The sequence below is a fragment of the Gopherus evgoodei genome, chromosome 1, assembly GCF_007399415.2.
Source record: "Gopherus evgoodei ecotype Sinaloan lineage chromosome 1, rGopEvg1_v1.p, whole genome shotgun sequence".
NCBI classification, from domain to species: Eukaryota; Metazoa; Chordata; order Testudines; family Testudinidae; genus Gopherus; species Gopherus evgoodei.
Window position 1 is genome coordinate 255,410,159 of NC_044322.1, and position 12,943 is coordinate 255,423,101.

Sequence of the window (12,943 nt, forward strand, 5' to 3'; positions counted from 1 at the left end):
TTATCTATGAAAGTAGCATTCCTGGTCACCATTACATCGGCACAAAGAGTTAGTGAAATAGGGGCTCTCATGGCTCAATCACCATACACAAAATTCTTCAGCCTTAGAACACATCCTAAATTTATGCCCTAAATATCGTCTTCGTTCCATCTCAACCAACCAATCTGTTTACCTACATTCCACCCAAAACCACACACTAACATTCAAGATGCAGTCCTGCACACATTGCATGTGTACTGGGCCTTAGCTTTTTACCTAGACAGAATGAACCCTTTCCATAAATCCCTTGAATCTGTGTTAACATCATGATCAAAGGGCTCTTGTGACAGAAATCTGTCACCAATCTGCCTCAGTTGTTAGGTAATCAGGCTGAGGCCGCAGGATCTTTAGGGGAAGAGATGATGGTGCACACCAAGTGTTTAAGTTTTAAAGATTTATTAATAAAATAACAGCGGTGAGGGAGGAGGGCTAGCCCAGTGGTTTGAGCATTGGCCTGCTAAACCCAGGGTTGTAAGTTCAATACTCAAAGGGGCCATTTGGGGAATTGGGGTAAAAATCTGTCTGGGGATTGGTCCTGCTTTGAGCAGGGGGTTGGACTAGATGACCTCCTAAGATCTCTTCCAACCTTGATATTCTATGGTATTATGAGTGTTGGGACTGCTCCCACGTCACTCAAGGGAAGCAAGAAAGCATTAGCACCCTAACCCTAACCCTAACCCACTTTCATTCTGTCACACGCACGACCTGAGGCTGGCAAACCCTGGGTACAATGTAAGAAGAGGAGGAGGAGGAGGGGTGGATAGGAGTTCTTGTCCCGTGCACGGGTCATCCAGGGTCCACTGTGATCTCCAACTTGCTGCGACCCTTGGGGGTTTTTAAGTCCCAGGTTCTTTATGGGGCATTTTGTTCAGGAACCTTTGTTCCCCATGCTCTTTATACCAGTCCAAACAGTCTTTCTGGGGCCTTCTCAGCATTCCCAAAACACATCGGCTCCAGGGACGTGAGAGTCTGTTTTCCCTCTCGCTGGCCTTCACCGTCTCACTTGTTTTGGCTGCCTCTTCAAGTCTCTTCAGCTGAATCCTCCTTTCTCACGGCTGGTCGGGGTGGAATCCAGGCCCCATCTTTCTTGTCAGGCAGCCAAGAATCAGATGTGTGCTGTGGTTTTGAGCTGGTTGGAGTCAGCATTTTACCTTTGTACTGAGCTAGCTGACCTGTCGAGTTGACCTGTTCTTTGCTCTCTTCCTTCTTTCCTGGCCCCCTTTTGGCCTCTCATAACCTGCAAAGGAATCTTTCACTCCACACTTACGCCTTTGACCCTACCCAGTATGCATTACGATGCTTTCAACAGCGTTAGTAACATGCAGTGCTGATTTGCCTTCCCAGGGGACCTGAGAGAGGGGGCCATTGGGTTGTGACACTCTGCTATATCGACACATAGATTATCCAAATGGAAATCCAGCTGTATCCATACATGCTATTCACTACACAACATTGAAGCCCCTCTGGGCATCAGAATCCGTTTGACAAGAGCTTTAGCTACCGCCATAGCATTTCTGTACAATATTCCCATTCTAGACATCTGCAGGGCAGCCACCTGGGCCTCTGAAGACACATTCGCAAACCACTATGCAATCATTCTTGGTTCAAGCTTGGACATAGGACTAGGTCTCACTATACTAGCCTCAGCTACGAACTCCACTCTGAAGTCTCTTCCAGCCTCATGAGGGTGCTGTTCTACATTAACCTGAAGTGGAGCATCTACAGGGACAGCACTCCAAGAGAAGGTTACTTACCTTGTGCAGTAACTGAGGTTCTTAGAGATGTGTGACCCTGAGAGTGGTCTACTACCCACCTTCTTCGCCTCTACTTCAGAGTTTGCAGTAAGGACTCTATGGTAGAGAAAGAACTGAGGGGATTGGGATGCATGAGCGCTGGTGGAATCGCAAATGGCACTGCTACTGAAAATCTCAGATCAGCAGTGCCAGGACGCACCAACGCCTGAAGTGTAGCACCCACAGGGGGACACATCTCGAAGAACCTCAGTTACTGCATGAGGTGAATAACCTTCTCTTTGCCATTTTGTTGGGGCCGAGATGCTACCTATGTGTAAACTGGCTAGTTTAGGCCTAGTCTTTATTTGGCCTGGGTGTTGCCTCACTGACTTGTCCTCATGTAAACTTGCTTGATTCTTGCAGCTGTGGTGTAGGACAATGGTGATGTTTTAACCATAGAATGTATCCAAGTTAGAGGATATTTTATAGATAAGATGTTCTCAGTGCAATGGATGTACAGAATGTATTGCCAAAAGGTGGTTATGCAAAAACCAGGAAGTCCTTACATTAAGTCGCTATAGGTAGATGGCCTGGTAGGCATGAATGATCAGTGGAAATAAACAAATTAGAAAAGAGAGACGTTATGAAACTATAGTAGAACCTCAGAGTTACGAGCACCAGAGTTATGACTGACTGGTCACCCACACATCTCATTTGGAACTGGAAATATGCAAGCAGAGACAATAAAAGTACAATACTGTGTTAAATATAAACTACAAAAAAAAAAGAGGTAAGTTTAAAACAATTTGATTAAGGAAGGAGACTGTTTCTGTGCTTGTTTCATTTAAATTAAGATGGTTCAAAGCTGCATTTTTCTTCTGCATAGTAAAATTTCAAAGCTGTATTAAGTCAGTGTCCACTTGTAAACTTTTTTGAAAGAACAACCATAAAGTTTTGTTCAGAGTTATGAACATTTCAGAGTTATGAACAACCGCCAATCCCGAGGTCTGTAATGTCGATAGGAAAAGCTATGTAAATTAATATATTATATGAGTTACGTTAGACTTACAATGCTTAATATTGATGGGAGGAAAGTTTGATTTATATAATTTGAATAGATATAAATATGCTCAACTGTAAGGGGTAGCTGAAGCATAGTAGGAGAAATTCTCCGAGACCTGCCTACACCACAGGAATGGGTAACTAGCCATTGGTTTTTTTTTCTGCTTATGTGTAAGTAGTCATTGCTTTTATATTGTAAAAGCTTTTTGGTACAAATAAAGGTTTTGAATGACTAAACCTAAATGTCTTGGCCTGACTATGTTAAATCTCACCTATCAACTTGGGTTTTGTTAATTACTTGAAATGCTTAGACTTAGCTTTTCCCTTTCTCTTGGTTTTTTATACTTGACACAATGATCGGAAATCAAGAAAATACTCCTTTACAGCTGCAGAAGAGGATACTGTCGTGGAAAACGACCACCACCGTGTTGAGTTGATCAGACAGCCTGAGGCTCCTTTATTGATTGATCAGAGATACATGTGTACGCACGGAGAGACGACAAAGCCCCTAGCAAGGGGTAAGTCGCTCTGCCTTACAGCAGTGATACCTGTACTTATAAAGCTTAAAACCACAAATTATCATATGAGCGTATACATCCGATATTACCTTATTTGGCTAATACATGACATCTGCTAAAACATCTGCTGAAAACAATTGCTATTAATATATCATTTGTGAGCTAATTGCAAGCCTGCTTTTTTTTTTACTTCCCCACACAAAGGTTTCATAATTGTCAGGACATTGACACCTGGTTTTCCCCCTACTTGCGGTTAAGCAGTTGCACGTTACTTAGGCTTTTTGAGGAACTTGTGTCCAAAAATACATGTTGTTTGTACCTTTGGTCAAGTTATCATGAGTTATTTATGCTTGCACGAGCAACTTAATGAACTATAATGAACTAGAAGCTGTTAGTACATTTTGGCAGTGATGGACTGGTTACTTCCCCTTTTTAGCAGCATTTATATTGTTTTAGCAGCATTATTCATAGTTTGTGTATCATAAAATCAGAAAGTTAGCCTCAGGTGTGTTAGTAACGATTATTTTCTTATTTTCTATATGTTAATATGATTGAGGCCTATGGCCTTGATGTAATCATTAGCTTAATCAAGGCCTGGCTTCGGGGCCTGGGGTTATTTTTCTTTATCAATACTGTAATTAAAAAATGGCTTCTACAATTAGGTGATTGAGAAGTCAGCTTCATTAGGTCATCTAATTTAGACTATGGTATCTTAAGGAAACACTGTTCTTTTCTCTGGAAGGGAACAAAGGACCAGAGTAGCCTACAACCATTGCCCGTTTTGCTGTAGGGCTGGAGACAATAGCATTGCCACCTCTGATCAATGTCAGGAAGTGGAGCGAAGCCAGGTTGACAGGAGGGGAAGGTGGGGAGAAGAATGTGTGTGAGAGCGAACACAAGCATGGCAGAGAAAAGACCAGATTCTCAGTCTTCATTTCATCACCTTTGTATTTTGAAAGCTGCCTTAACAGGACAACCTGTGAATGACCTATATTTAGGAATTTCATATTATTGAATATTGGTCTGTATTTCATTATGGCTAGCCTAAGTCTGTGAGAAAACAGATGCCCAGGAAAGAGGCCCCTCAAACTGCGAAAAGTGTCTACAGAACTATGAACAGGATTGGTTCCTTTTGCAACAACAAATGGTGATTGAAATGTTTTCTGAAATGATGAAATGGGGATGCATTAAAAAATGTTAACTCAGTGAGAACTGCCTGTTGTCCCAGCTGTACTAGTGAAATATGAGAGGGAAGGGTCATAGATCAACAGAGTTGTTTGGCAACTAGAAGAGTCAAGATTCACAAAAGTTGGGAGGAAAAAAATTAAGGCTGTAACAAGTTCAGCTGTCTGCAAAGCACTCTCTTGTGGCCAGGGGTGGCTCTGAGGCACCGTGCCCCTATTTCCCATCTTCAGGGCCCTTTAAGAATGCCAAACAGCCTCTCTCATGGCTACCACCATCTCTGCTTCGAGCTGTTTTAATAACAAAAAAAAAAATAAAAAATCAAATACAATTCTCAAGGTCCCTGTCATAAACAGATAGTTAAGGGTTAATATCTTTTACCTGTAAAGGGTTAAGAAGCTCAGTAAACCTGGCTGACACCTGACCAGAGGACCAATCGGGGGACAAGATACTTGCAGATCTCAGTGGAGGGAAGTCTTTGTTTGTGCTGTTTTTTTTTGTTTGCTCTTGGGGCTAAGAGGGGGCCAGACGTGCAACCAGGTCTTTCTTCAATCTTTCTGAAACAGTCTCTGATGTTCCAAATAGTAAGTACTAGCTAGAAAAGGCGGATTAGTCTTATGTTTGTTTTCTTAACTTGTGAATGTGTATTTTGCTGGAAGGATATTTTACTTCTGTTTGCTGTAACTTGTATCTTAGGCTAGGGAGGAGGGAGTCCCTCTAGTCTATATAAGCTGAAGACCCTGTAAACATTTTCCATCCTGGTTTTACAGAGATAATTTTTACTTTTTCTTTCTTTAATTAAAAGCTTTCTTTTTTGAGAACCTAACTGATTTTTTCCTTGTTTAAGACCCAAGGGGTTTGGGTCTGAACTCACCAGCGGATTGGTGGGGAGAAGGTTAATTCCTCTCTGCTTTAAGATCCAAGGAGTTTGGATCAGTGTAGCCTCTCAGGGTAACTCAGGGAGGGGAAAGTCTGGGAGCGGGAAGGAGGGGGAATGGTTTATTTCTCCTTGTTTTAAGACCCAAGGGGTTTGGGTCTTGGGTCCCCCAGGGAAGGTTTTGGGGACAGGGAGTGTAGCAGACACTGGAATTTCTGGTTGGTGGCAGCACTATCAGATCTAAGCTAGGAATTAAGCTTAGAAGGGCATATGCAGGTCCCCACTTTTTGGACGCTAAAGTTCAAAGTGGGAAAAATACCTTGACAGTCCCAAAATCAAGTCCATCCCCCTCACAAAATTCATACTCAGCTCTGGAATCTTCCATCACACCGAGAGCCATTCTTCTGCCCCAGTCTGTTCTTTGCAAAGCTGCGACTCCCTGCTCTTCCTAGCTGGAGCTCAGCCTACTGGCTCTTGCTTCTAGGCCCCAACCTTTCTCCCAATGAGGGTCTTGTGCAGCAGGGTGTAATACTGATAAAACTTGTTATAACTTGGAACATACACAGGGCAAGCAAGTAACACCCACAGAGAGGTTTAGGCTTTGCTGTACTGACATAGCTTTGCGCTGCTAATATTATCCTAACAGGCAGTTGTTTGTGATCAGCATAATTGACGAAAATTAGGACTGATACCAGTGAAACTCCATTTTGAAGTCCTCAGATTCTGTTTTGTGTCCCTGGCTTTCATTTTCAATAAGTAATAGTTACTCTACCATTAGATGGAAACTGCAGATCACATAGGACTAAATAGAGAATTGGCAGGAAAAGGGTGGTAAACAACAATGACTTAAGAGATCATAACACTGAGGTAAATAATGTTTGAAAGTCTAAAAATAGAACTGACAATTAGCACAAGCAGGTAAATAAGTAGGATGCTGTTGCGTCTAAAAATAGAATTGAAAAATGCCATAAAGGTCAGTCTGGCAGTTGAGAGAAGGACAGTGAGGAGAGACGAAGAAAGATTCTGAGCGCACGCGGGAGAGATAATGCAGCATAATCACTGGAGTAAGTCTGTCAAACTTATAGTTACAGGTATGGTCACAGCTATAATATAGTAGTGTATGTTTGTGTGTGGGGGGATTAATAAAGATGATCCCTGGCTCCTGCCACACCCATTCATTTTACCCTTCTGGTACTGGCATTCCCAGAGGGGCAAGACTCAGCACCACTGGTGCCGCCAAGGATCAGGGAGTTGTCAGGACTTCACCTGGTGCTGCGGCAGCTGTCTATGAATTGGATGGTGTAACTCAGTTCTGCTGTGCTGAGAACCCAGCGATCTGAAGTAATCTGAGTCCAGGCATCCAGGAAGCGGGAGAGGTAGTTGGAGAACAAGAGTGTAGCTGGATCTGATGTAGATGGGATTACAATGCAAACATCAGGCATCTGATCAGAACGAGTGCTTCGAGGATCTCGAGTGTCTGGGGTTGGACTGCGCATGGTGTGGTGTGACATTTTTAGTATCTAGTGTGTTTGACAGAGCCAGATGTAAGATAATAGCACATATCATCTGAGATTTGTGAGTCACAAAACACTGAAATGTTGTTGGTCCCTAATTCTGAAGTGATTTGAGGAGAATAGCATGTGTGGATATACAGACCTCAGATAAAATATTAATTTAAGTCTTTTGTGTTTCAAATGAGTTTCATTATAAGCTTAAAGGGATTTTTTTCTGTTAAGATGTTGATTCCAAAAGATAATGTAAATGTCTTGTTGATAGGATCACTGTTCTGGTTCTAAATTAGTGGAGGAGAAACTGTAGATGATGGAACTGATCATAAGTTTGAACTTTTGAATTTTGCTGATGAAGGAAAAGAGTGTATTTTTTGTTGCTAGTTTTTCCAATCAGCGATTTTTATGCCGTTTTTATGTATTTTTATGTCCTTAAACTGGTGATACGATGTCATCTTGTGACTTTTCATCCATCTAGCTTCCTTAAAAGTGGTCACATGTTGCTTTTGTTGTTAATATATTTTTCAGAGGTTACAAACCTACAGTCTTTGAGTTCTCAATAATACCAATTTTTTTTTCATCACTGATTTAAGTGAGGATCTTACAAATTGATGCTTGTGTCAGTACCTGGTAGTAATATTGACCCTTTTAGTCCTTTTCTTTCTGCATATTTCATCCATTTATAAATCAATTATTCTTTAGAATCTTTATGATATTAGCAAAGAATGTGTTTGACACTAAAGCCCAGAATACTAGCTCTTGACCTGTAAGTAACCCTATTCAGGAATTGTATGTATTAGGGTGTATCTAAGAATCCTTGGCATCTCCATGTCTATAAAACTCAAGATAGTTTTAGAAACCATTCCCTTAAAATAAATAAATTATATAATGCTTACATAAGCAGATATAAACCTGGGAAACTGATGATGGATGATTGTTATAACAGAAGTTTCCTATAAGGGAATTATTATGGGGGAAGAAAGACCCATTGAAAGATATTATTTTGATGAATCATTAGTCCTCTCAGCTGTAGTTATGCCTTCACACATAAATCAGGTAAACTGAGAATGAATACGAAATGATAAAAGAATGTAAGTTTCTTTTGGCAAAGAGGGGTATTGGTTTAAAAACACTATATAATGACACTGTTTTTGGAACTTGGAGAATGAAACTGCTTGCCACCAGTTGCAGCGAAGAAGAGACACCGCGCCAGCTCTTTATCACATACATAAAGGGTGGTAGTGTATCTCTTCTTGCTATATTCTGTATAGTGCTGTACAAATCTCTGATAATCTTTGGTTAAATTTCAGTTTTGCCTGTTCAAGGATATATCTACAGTACGGGAGTATTCCGATTTTCATAAACCGGTTTTGTAAAACAGATGGTATAAAGTCGAGTGCACGCGGCCACACTAAGCATATTAATTCGGCGTTGTGCGTCCATGGTCCGAGGCTAGCGTCGATTTCCGGAGCGTCGCACTGTGGGTAGCTATTCCGTAGCTATCCCATAGTTCCCGCAGTCTCCCCCGCGCCTTGGAATTCTGGGTTGAGATCCCAGTGCCTGATGGGGCAAAAATCATTGTCGCTGGTGGTTCTGGGTAAATGTCGTCAGTCATTCCTTCCTCCGGGAAAGCAACGGCAGACAATCATTTTGCGCCCTTTTTCCCTGGATTGCCCTGGCAGACGCCATAGCATGACAACCATGGAGCCCGTTCAGCCTTTTTTTTACAGTCACCGTATGTGTACTGGATGCCGCTGACAGAAGCGATACTGCAGCGCCACACAGCAGCATTCATTTGCTTTTGCATGATAGCAGAGACGGTTATCAGTTGTTCTGTACCGTCTGCTGCCATTGTAAATTGGCAATGAGATGACGGCTATCTGTCGTTCTGTACCATCTGTTGCTATCATGAGTGCTCCTGGCTGAGGTCGGCCGGCGTCGCAAAGGCGAAAATGGGAATGACTCTAAGTCAATTCCTCCTTTATGGTATCTAAAAGTAGTCAGTCCTTCCTAGAATATGGGGCTGCTGTACTAGAGAACCAGTGTATCAGAGAACCAGAGAGCACAGCTGCTCCATGTCAGATCCTGCAGAAATGATGAGCTGCGTGCCATTCACGGGGGTTGCCCCTGCAACAACCCCCTTTTGCTTTCCTCCTCCCCAACCTTCCTGGGCTGCTGTGGCAGTGTCCCCCCATTTGTGTCATGAAGTTATAAAGAATGCAGGAATAAGAAACAGGGACTTGTTAGTGAGATAAAATGAAGGGGAGGCAGCCTCCAGCTGCTATGATAGTCCAGGCAGTACAGAATCTTTTATTTACACATGAAAAGACGGGGCTGATTGAAGCTCAGCCCCCAGTTGCTATGATGAAGACGGTTACCAGCCGTTCTGTACCATCTACTGGGAATGACCAGGAATCATTCCTATTTTTACCCAGGCACCCGCCCGGCCGACCTCACCTGAGGCCAGCCAGGGATATTCAGCAGTTACCAAGCATATTGTACTGTCTGCCACTGGGGAGGGAAGAGGAGCAGATACTGCTCTTCACTGCTGCAGCATCGCGTCTACCAGCAGCATTCAGTACACATAGGGTGACATTAAAAAAAGTCAAGAAATGATTTTTTCCCCTTTTCTTTCACGTGTGGAGGGGAGGGGGTACATTGAGGAGCTATACCCTGAACCACGCCAGACAAGGTGTTTGAACCTACAGGCATTGGGAGCTCAGCCAAGAATGCAAATACTTTTTGGAGACTGCTGTGGACTGTGGGATAGCTGGAGAACCTCATAGCGTGGATGGGTACAGCGTTAAATCGGTTTAATGCTGCTAAAATAGGTTTAAGCGCATAGTGTAGACCAGGCCCAAGAATCTCAAGTAGTTATTAACTCAGACACACAACCCTTGCTAAGGATAACCTAATTTTGATTGGACCGAGTTGCACAGTGTGTTTGACATCTGATTTGTCAATAGAGAGACACAATACAAGGCAGAGGAAGCAAAGTTCACAAACTAAGAATCAAGAGTGAGTTTGAGAAACGTGACTTTTCAGGTCAACAAGCCATCTGAAGGAAGACTGACATTTTAGAAACCCCAAGACCTTGGGGAGAAGTTATGATGTCAACAAACAAGCCACTCCAGCCTTTTAACCATTCTCTTTCTGCACCCAAAGAACTGCTAGCAATAAGTGCTGTGCCAGCAGAACATCACAACCTGGATCCTTGTTTGCAGTTCTAGCTCCTACTTTGAGAGTCCAGAAGACTCAGAGCTGAATGAAGTGTTGGCAAACCTCCTTTCATTTTGTTTTCCTTTTTTTTTTAAATTACATATGTCCAAGTCTTCTTATGTGGTGAGGTTTTTTTAGGATAGGATGTGAAAGTGTGGCTATGCGCATGTATGTGTGTGATCACACCCATAAAGTCCATTGGGGGAGGGCCTCAAATGTTTTGCAGGGTTAAACAGCTTTAAATACTTTTCACAAAACTATTCATTAAAGTGTGTTCTGTATTTTATGCTTTAAAGTCTTGAGAAATTCAGATTACCGTAAATTACAGATGACAAACAGGGGCGGCTCCAGGCACCAGCACGCCAAGCGCGTGCCTGGGGCGGCAAGCCACGGGGGGTGCTCTGCCAGTTGCCATGAGGGCGGCAGGCAGGCTGACTTCGGCGGCATGCCTGCAGAGGGTCTGCTGGTCCCATGGCTTCGGCGGACCTCCTGCAGGCAAGCCACCGAAGGCAGCCTGCCTGCCGTGCTTGGGGCAGCAGAATTCCTAGAGCCGCCCTGGTGGTAAATAAGAGTTGTCAAACTTCTACGTATTAAAAGTGTTCCGATAAATATCTCTTAGGGAAATAGAATTAGCCACCACATAAGAACTGAAGTCTTAAGGAAGCTTTATAATTGGCTCTGAGATAGCGATTTAGACATTAGATAAATTGATTTCATAATAAGATGTTTAACCATTCAAATTGTAGATTTAATTGAGTCTGGTAAATCTTTAGTTGAGATTTATAAGCAAATGGGTAGACATCTTGGAATCCTTAATCCTTAGAATGATTAACTAATTTTTGTATTAACTTGATTTGATTTAACCTCCAATCCAATATTGAGACTAACTTGTTTGGTTTGATAGTTGCAATGCTTTTTTAAAAAGTTTAATTTAAATCATAGGTTTGCTTTGTAAATATGTTTTCTTAAACTGAGTTTAGTTAGTTTTTAGTTCTAATACAGCTTATAAAAACTGATGATCACATTTCTTTCAATAAGCAACATGGGTCCAGTTTTGCTTTGATTTTGTTAATTAAGATGCTATGATTTGGTAGTTTTGTACATGTACTGGAGCTTGTCTGTGACATATGCTTTGTAAGTTCAAAAAAAGATTAGATAAATTCTGTGTAGGTCCTCTTGTTTAAGAGATACAGAAGCATACCTTTTAAAATCGTCTAGAGCAGGAATGGGCAAACTTTGGCCTGAGGGCCACGTTGGGGAATAGAAATTGTATGGGGGGCCATGAATGCTCACAAAATTGGGGTTGGGGTGTGGGAGGACGTGAGGGCTTTGGAGTGGGGCTGGGGATAAGGAGTTTGGGGTGTAGGAGGGTGCTCTGGGCTGGGACTGAGGGGTTCGGAGGGTGGGAGGGGGATCAGAGCAGGGGCAGAGGTGCGGGAGGGGGTGCAGGTTCTGGCTTAGGTTGTGGGCTCTGAGGTGGGGCTGGGAATGAGAAGTTTGGGGTGCAGGAGGGTTCTCTGGGCTAGGATTGAGGGGTTTGGAGGGGGGATCAGGGCAGGAGGTTGTGGCATGGGGAGAGGCTCAGGGGGTGCAGGCTCTCAGCAGTGCTTATCTTAAGTGGCTCCTGGAAGCAGTGCTATGTCCCTTCTCCGGCTCCTATGCGGAGGCACGGCCAGGCGGCTCTGCACACTGCCCCATCTGCAGGCACCGCTCCTGCAGCTCCCATTTGAGCGCATAGGAACCGGAGCAGGGCCATGCTGCAGCTTCCTGGAGACATGTGGTGCTGCTCCCGACCCTGCACCCTGGCCGGAGTGCGGGAGTGGGGCTGAGCCGCTAGATGCAGCTCATAAGCCGGCTTAAAACAGCTCGCAGCCCAGATCCAGCCCGTGGCCTGTAGTTTGCTCACCCCTCTATAGTACAGAGTATATTAGAGTGAAGATTACTGAAATCATTTTAATTGTTGTGGAAAGGACAAGAAATACTAAAAATTTCCAATAACAGGATTTTATTACTCTCAATGTAAAGAATTATGAAGATTTTGATATTAGAAGCAAAGATAAGGCTGGTGGTAGCTTGAAAAATCAGTCGTGTCTGGGCACTGCCAAAATAAGTCTGTTTCCTTTTGCTTGAAAAAGCTGTTCATTTTCAATGAGTAGCAAATTGAAGGGAAACTGCTAGTAAAACTCAAATTTGTAGATCGTTTGACAAAGGGAATTTGATAAGAGGATTTGATTTAGGTAACTCAACATGGAAAGCGTTAATACTTTACCCGTTCCAGGGAACGGCTCGCAGCTTCACTGTGTTCCAAAAATCACTCACTTGTATAACTATATTTATGTCCTACATGTTTACAACAATTCTGATTGTAAATGGAAAGAAATGTGACAATTTTACAACTTTCAGACACACACTTTCCCATTCAGATCACTGTCTACTTTTCCACATTGCCCCCCAAAAAGGTGCGACAGTTTAACTATCAGAAATACAACTGCTAGTAACCATAGACTTAGGGTTTGGCTGCACTTGCAGGTGTGCAGCGCTGGGAGTTAAAGCTGTCTTTGTACAGCTGTGTAGGGAAAGCGCTGGAGTGTGACCACACTGACAGCTACCAGCTCTGCAGTGTGGCCACATTTGCAGCATTTTCAGCGGTGTTGGGAATGGTGCATTATGGGCAGCTATCCCACAGAGCACCTCGTTCCATTTTGGTGCCGTGGGTTGTGGGAAGGGGGTGGAGGGCGTGGGTCATTTTGCTTCCTGTCCCAATGCCCTCTGATGCATCACTTCACATCCCAGCAATCTCTGTTT

General features: G+C 43.1%; 1 protein-coding gene across 3 annotated transcripts in view; it reads left to right on the plus strand.

Annotated features, from left to right (window-relative positions):
- Window positions 1-12,943, plus strand: part of RESF1 (retroelement silencing factor 1) — a 51,913-nt gene that overhangs the window by 15,413 nt on the left and 23,557 nt on the right. Inside the window, exon 2 of one of the 3 annotated variants that reach the window (XM_030543537.1) lies at window positions 3,204-3,352. The exons of 1 other annotated variant lie outside the window; for it this stretch is intronic. The gene's annotated coding sequence lies outside the window, so the exon portion shown is untranslated. The remainder of the gene's footprint in view (window positions 1-3,203; window positions 3,353-12,943) is intronic. One more of the 3 variants, XM_030543545.1, reaches the window with a different exon arrangement.